Source organism: Mycteria americana, chromosome 8, assembly GCF_035582795.1.
Source record: "Mycteria americana isolate JAX WOST 10 ecotype Jacksonville Zoo and Gardens chromosome 8, USCA_MyAme_1.0, whole genome shotgun sequence".
NCBI classification, from domain to species: Eukaryota; Metazoa; Chordata; class Aves; order Ciconiiformes; family Ciconiidae; genus Mycteria; species Mycteria americana.
Genome location: NC_134372.1, coordinates 47384647 through 47391150, shown reverse-complemented (window position 1 = coordinate 47391150; position 6504 = coordinate 47384647). Strand labels below are relative to the sequence as shown.

The following is a 6504-nucleotide window of genomic DNA, read 5'->3' as shown; positions in this document are numbered from 1 at the left end:
TCTCTCACCCACCACGCAGGGCTGTCACCAGCACCGGGTCGGATCAGCTGCAGCTTTTTCTGTCCCCCTGAGGACAGAGAATCCACCGTTTTCCACCCTGAATCCCACGAAGAGTCATTGGGAAGTCCAGCGCAAAGTCTGGCTCTGCCCTTTTGCAGCCGCCCTTCGGGTATCTCCCCTCCCCGAGCCAGGCAAGCATCCCCTGGGATGCCAATGCCGGCCCCAAACCCTCTGGTAGCCCTGGCTGGACCCTCCCCAGTATCAAAACATCCCCAAACTGGTGCCCGCTCTCCCGGGACAGCCTCCCCAGCAGCACGCTGAGGGCACGGCAGCCTCCCTGCCGCAGCCAGCCCAGGCTCGCAGCATCTCCCCCGGCCGATGCCCTTCGGCTTCTGCAGTCAGATGCATTTCAGCCGCCCTGATTTAACTCCCTCTGCGAATCTGGGCAATGCCACCCGGTGCCTGCTGCGGGCTGGCGTGTTGGGTGTCTGCCAGGGAGATCTCCCAGGGAATAAGCCATTGCAAGGGAAAAAAACAAACAAACAAACAAATCAAACCAAGATGAAGGGAAGGAATCTGCAGCTTTAACAAAAACTAGCTCCGTTTTACCGAAAGTTTAGCCGTTTCCCGGTGCGTTTGGCAGCTCCAGAGGAAATGGGCTTTGCAGGGATCCCTCGGGGCTGCGGGGCTGGCTGCTTTCCCAGCCCAGTGCGGGTGAAGGCAGTGCCTCGGTGTGACGGAGGGGCCAAAAATAGAAACTTTACCATGAGCGGAGAGGAATAATACTTTTCCTGAAGCCGTGCAATAGCCTTGAGGCTGCTAACGTGGTGATAAGCTGTTGTTTGCCTGCGCTCTGGAGCAAGCGTGTTTTATCTCTTCTTTGTTCCAGCCCCGGAGGAAAAAGCCCAACGATTTCGCTGCCGTGGGACCACCAGGTCTGTATTTTATTATTTCTCTATTCTGGCAGCGCCTGGAGACCTGACTTGAATTACGTAGCATGACACGGCTGACGGCCCGGCCGTGCTCTCAGATTAAAAACCAGAAGCAGAAGGTGCAGGGGAGCTCGGCAGCTTTTGAGGGGATGGGCTGAACAGATCCGACGCCTTAATTAGTGCTGGTTTGTGGGTTTGGGGAGTCATGGGTGCCAATGCCTGGCCGGGCTGGTCCCCCGGAGCCACGTCGAGGGGCGAGCGCAGCCGTTCTGTGGCTCCGGGAGGAGGAAACGTTTGCAGCCGCCTGCGCAAACAAGAGGCCCCGAGGAGGAAACACCATGAGCCGGGCTGGGGAAAATCCCAACCTCCTTGTGCAAAGCCCGGGCCTCGAGGAGAGGATTAAATCCCAGATAAAACCGGGATTCCCCCGGCCCTCTCCTGTCCTGCCCCAAAACTCGTGCTTTAGGCGAGGTGATGCCACTGTCTCGTGCAGGAGCACAGCGATGCCAGGCAGTTTTAGTGGTGCAGAGTTTGGCGGGTAGGAGAAAGCCTTACCGATACCCTCCATAAAAGACTTAATATTGAGCTAAATATTAAACACGGAGCTAATTTTGAGTTAAATATTGAGCTAATTTTAGGTATTTTGTTAGCAAGCAGCTCCGAGTGATAATGCCTAGAACAGTTTAGTGGCCGGTTGCCTCTTGCAGCACCAACACAGCGCGGGTTTAGGAGGATTTTTTTTTCCCTCTATAAAACTCTCTGCAAATCCCCTCCTTTGCCTTGCATCTGCCCTGAAGCGCAGCCGATAAAACCAGAGACTTTTCCCAGCTTCAGCCCATCTCCGGGAAGGAGGATGATATTAAAACTTGAAACAAATTACATTGTGCATTCGAGTGAGAACGCTCGAATGCGTTTTCTTTTCCTAATGACGGAGGCAGTGGGAATTGCAGCACCATTAATTTCTCCTTTTGCCTCCTGCGAGTTGTCAGCGGCTCACCCCTCCGCCTAATAACTACTGCATCCAACGGGTCGGATGCTCTGCTGCGGCCCTGGCACCTTTTGTACGAGCTCAGTCCACGCAGCAAGGCTGAAAAATAACGGGAGCAGCCCGGGAAATGCCGCGGGGCGAAGCCAGGAGCCACGGGAGGTGGCAGGGATGCAGGGCTTGCAGCGAGCTCCGGAGGAGTCAGCCTGGCCCCGGCACCCAGGGCTGCCGCTTCCCGCGGCGTTTCCTTCTGGTTTTGTGCCTTTTGAACCTTTCGGGGTTTCTCGCTGTTGGTTGAGGGCGGGGAGATGGGGCGGCTGCTGGGTTTTAAAGCGTTTCCAGCCTGGAGAAAGATCAGCCATGCTGCTGGCTCTTGGGATGGGAAACTGCTGCTCGGAGGACAATAAAGGTTATTAAATGTCAGGGAGAAATAGAGCTGCCTTTTTTTGCTTTTTTCTTGGGTTTGGTTTTTTTTTTCCCCCCCGGCTGAACTGGTTTGCAGGCACTGTGTGCTGCAGCAGTGGGAGATGGGGAGCGGGGCACGGGAGCGGCTGCCTCGGGGCATCCCATCGACTCTGGATTTGGGATGGGTGTTACTCTGGATTTGGGTTACTCCTTGAGCACTTGGGGGTCCTGCCCACAGGTCAGGGACCTGCAGACCCAGCCTTACGCAAGGGCAGAATTAAACGGGTGCATTCCCTTCGCGGGCACAGCCTCGCAGGGGGTTGCATGGATTTGGGCTCCTGCTCTGGGCTGCGGGACGCAGCCGGCCGCCTCCGCCGCCGGCTCCCAACGTTGCTCCGACCCTTTGCCAAGCGTGTCGGTGATGGCACGGGAGGTGGTGACGCCGGCTTCGCTGGCCTCCGCCACACCTCTCCTCCCGGCCCCGTGCCCTCGTGGCTCTGGCAGCGTGAGCAGCAACAGGTCTTTCCAGTCCCGCCCCGGCACCGCCCGGGGCTGCGTTTTGGCACGCAGCCCTTCGGGAGCTCCCGTCACGGCTCTCGGGGCACGTCAGCAGCAGAGCGGCACCTGGGGAGAGGGAAAAGCACTGGGTGCGTTACCAGCTCGCCTTTTTTATCTTTTATTTTGACAGCCTTAGCTTTAATTAATCATCGTGCACAGGTAAATGCTTGCAGAACTGTCCCTGTAACGCCGGGCTGTGTCCGCCCCGGGACCGAGCTCGCCGGGGCACGCAGGGCATCACCTTCTGCCAGATGCTTCTCGCCCGCTGGAAGGAGCAGCCCCGGGGAGCCAGCGCCCAAGGGTTGAAGGTAAAAAACAAATTGGTGCCGTGGGGCTCCCTGGGGAGCGTGCTGGGGCCGGAGCAGCCCCTCGGGGCTCCCGGAGGGTGGGCATCCGCCGGCGGCACGGCTGTCCCGCCTGGCAAAGCTGCTGGAGTCTGCTGCGAGAAAATATTGGGTGCTGGCCTGCACCCCACGTGGCAAGAAGAAGGTGTGGAATGGCAAAAGTTGGCAAATTTGATGCAGTTTGGAAATCGGGCGTTTTTTTCGGATGATGAGCAGGATGAGCCCTAGGATCAATGGCCAATGATCAAGGTGCGGCTCCCGTGAGATCCCAGCTCACGGCGTCTCCCCCTTGGAGACTCATCCACGGCACCGCTGCCACGCTTTCCCCTGTGTTTTTACCTCCGCCGCGCTGCTGCCTAACTCTCCATTTTAACAGATGGCTGGAGTGACAATTACTGCCTCAAAAGACTATATTTATAAATTCCTTGTTGGGCTGTTATCCGGCATGTGATAGAGTTTTACACAAACAGAGAGCCGAGAGTCACTGCTGGCTGTTGTAACTGGAAAGGAAATTATATCACGCAAAGTACTTCAGGAGAGCGTGATGGGTTTTGTCGGGGAAGCGGCTTCGGTGGGTGTGTGCAAAATGAGTTTGGTTTGTGTAGATTTGGTGCATGTTAAGAAATAGTCACCTGGGGGTGACTGGCAGTGGCTGGCTGGAATCCCCTCCCCTCCCCTCCCCTCCCCTCCCCTCCCCTCCCCTCCCCTCCCCTCCCCTCCCCTCTCCTCCCCTTCCCTTCCCTTCCCTTCCCTTCCCTTCCCTTCCCTTCCCTTCCCTTCCCTTCCCTTCCCTTCCCTTCCCTTCCCTTCCCTTCCCTTCCCTTCCCTTCCCTTCCCTTCCCTTCCCTTCCCTTCCCTTCCCTTCCCTTCCCTTCCCTTCCCTTCCCTCCCATCCCATCCTCATCCCATCCCATCCCCATCCCATCCCATCCCATCCCAAGGAGCATGGAGGGCTGCAGGACCGCAAGGCAAAGCTGCCTTTCATGGCTCCTGGAGTCGATTTAATTGCTTTTCTCCTTTTCCTGGTTATCGTGCTCATGAATTTGGAAGCTTTTAATGCAAAACAATTAGGGACACGGTTCCCTGGGGATGGAGCAATTTCCCATCTGGAAATGCAACGGGTCTTTTGTCCTCCCTGTCCCTGCCCACTCGCTGCTGGGCACCGTGTGCTGCTGATCGGGAAGGTCGATGGTGATGCCCGACGTGCCAGGCTGCACATTGAGGATTGCAGAGGATGCTGGCGATGTTAAAGTTAAATCAGCCGACCCTTGGGAAGGACGATTGGGAGAGCAGGAAGGTCTGCGGGGAGCTTACACCCAAGCAGGGTGCTCAGGAGAGGATGGGTGAGGTGGCCTGCTCGGGAATCCACGTCTTCGTCAGGATTTGGAAATAAAAGTAGAAAAATAGCATTTGGTCCTCTGCCAACGTGTCGTGCCCTTAGCATCCGCGTTGCTGGGCTCGGCTCATCTGCACCATCTTGCCGGTGACCTTCCCTTTGGTGCTGCGGCTGCCAGCATCTCCTGAGCATCCACGGCACTCGTCCAGAGCTGCTCGTGTCCGAACAGGGCCCGCGGGGCTGCCACGGGCTCCTCTCTCCCGCGCGTGGGGCGGCGGTGGAGGACCACACTCTGCCTGGGTAAGACGGCACAGTTGGAGGTGATACCTAACCGTGGCTTGTCACCCTTTCTAGCAACTGAGCCAGAAAAGGGAGAGGGGACCTAAAACATGAGAGCTGTGCTGGGCAAGCACTGCAGATGTCAGCAAGCAGCATGCTTTGGGGAGGCTGGCGGAGGCACCGCGGGGTTTTGCCCAGCAGCGAGCTGTGGTGCCGGGCTGCCCACGCCGCCTTTCCCTGGGAAACGCGGCGGTTTGCACAAGCTGAGGCGTATCCTGCCGTGCTGAGGCCCCTTCCGCTGCTTTGGGAGCCGCCCCGTGATGCCGGCGAGGTCCCTGCCACCGCCCTGGCCCTGCAACGCTGCCGGAGCAGAAAGCTGAGCTGTCGCTCGCCGATGCAACCTTTGCACTGCCGGCAGCCCCGCGTTTGCTCCTCGCCCATCCCGGCTGCCTCGCATGGGTGGGAGGGATCAAAACCACCTCCATTTCCCCCAGGTCCGCCGCCGCCGGCACTCCCTGGGTGGTTTGCCGTGCTCCCACGGGCCGGTTTACTGGGAAGGGACAGGACGAAGAGCAGCGCTCGGGGGAATTATTTCAATTGCAGGTGCAGCAGGAGCTCTTCCCCAGGGCCACCTCGCCACGCAGCCAGCACTGGTGTGTACGCAACGCCCGCGCGGACCCCAGATATTTCTGGATTAAGCGTTTGATGGAGCCAAACGCGACTCGGGTGTATTTGCAGGGAAAGCACAGGGAGAGGAGCCCCACTTGCGTTGCTGGTGTCAGCCTGGCCGTCTGCGTCTCCCCGGGAAGGCAATATAAATAGGTTCAGCTGCTTTCCTTTTCCGTGGCGTAACTTTTCGGCACTCTGCAGATTACAGGGAGGCTGCAGGTAATTATAACACCTTCGTCCCAACTTGCTGACGCCTGCCTCCCTCGCTGAGCTCTTCTAACGCACGTGCTGTGGCAGATGTTTGCTAACCGAGAGGACCCCGGGGAGACACGGGAAGGCTTTTTCCTCCCTAAAGAAGTTAGCGTCAAGGAGGAGCGTGTCTTTGACAGCCCGTGGCAAGCTCCGCTTTGCTCAGCGGAGATGCAAGCGGCAGCTGGTAACGCAGTTGCGTCCCCCTGATGCGGGATCCAGCCGTGGGGTGGCCCCGGGAAGGGCCGAGCATCATCCGGACCAAGCTGCGGTGGGGTGCGTGTGCTCTGGCGTCTTCTGCTCTGCGTGAATAATGCACCAAATTGCTGTGTTTTCGGGCTCGTTTAACCTGGATCCCAGCTGTGGGATTAGGTAACCCGGATCCCAGCTGTGATTTACTGGGGCAAGCTGGAGCTTAGCGCAGGGCTCGTCCCCTCTAGCTCTCCGCTGTGTCTGGGTAAGGTGGAGAAAACCCCGTGTTTTAAACCACATAAACACCCGGCAAAGGAGGAACTGCTCGGCAGTGCCTGGCTGCGTTCAGCTGCGTTCGGCTCGGTTACAGTCGGCACAGGGGAGGTGTTTCCCATGCCCGGACCGGTGCGGTGCCACGCATGGGATGTGCCAGCGGGCTGTGAAGCTGGGAGTGCAGGCGGATCGTCATCCTTAGATACTACCATAAGTGAGACGAAGGAAGCTCTGATGACCTCTGCATCAGCGATTCAACCAGGAATAAGGAAACGAGAGGAT

The 6504-nt window shown here is 58.1% G+C and overlaps 1 protein-coding gene across 2 annotated transcripts in view; it reads left to right on the top strand.

Annotated features, from left to right (window-relative positions):
• Window positions 1–707: 707 nt before the first annotated feature.
• Window positions 708–6504, top strand: part of KIAA0513 (KIAA0513 ortholog) — a 28719-nt gene continuing 22922 nt past the window's right edge. Inside the window, exons 1-2 of one of the 2 annotated variants that reach the window (XM_075510965.1) lie at window positions 708–935; window positions 3040–3188. The gene's annotated coding sequence lies outside the window, so the exon portion shown is untranslated. The remainder of the gene's footprint in view (window positions 936–3039; window positions 3189–6504) is intronic. The other variant, XM_075510964.1, reaches the window with a different exon arrangement.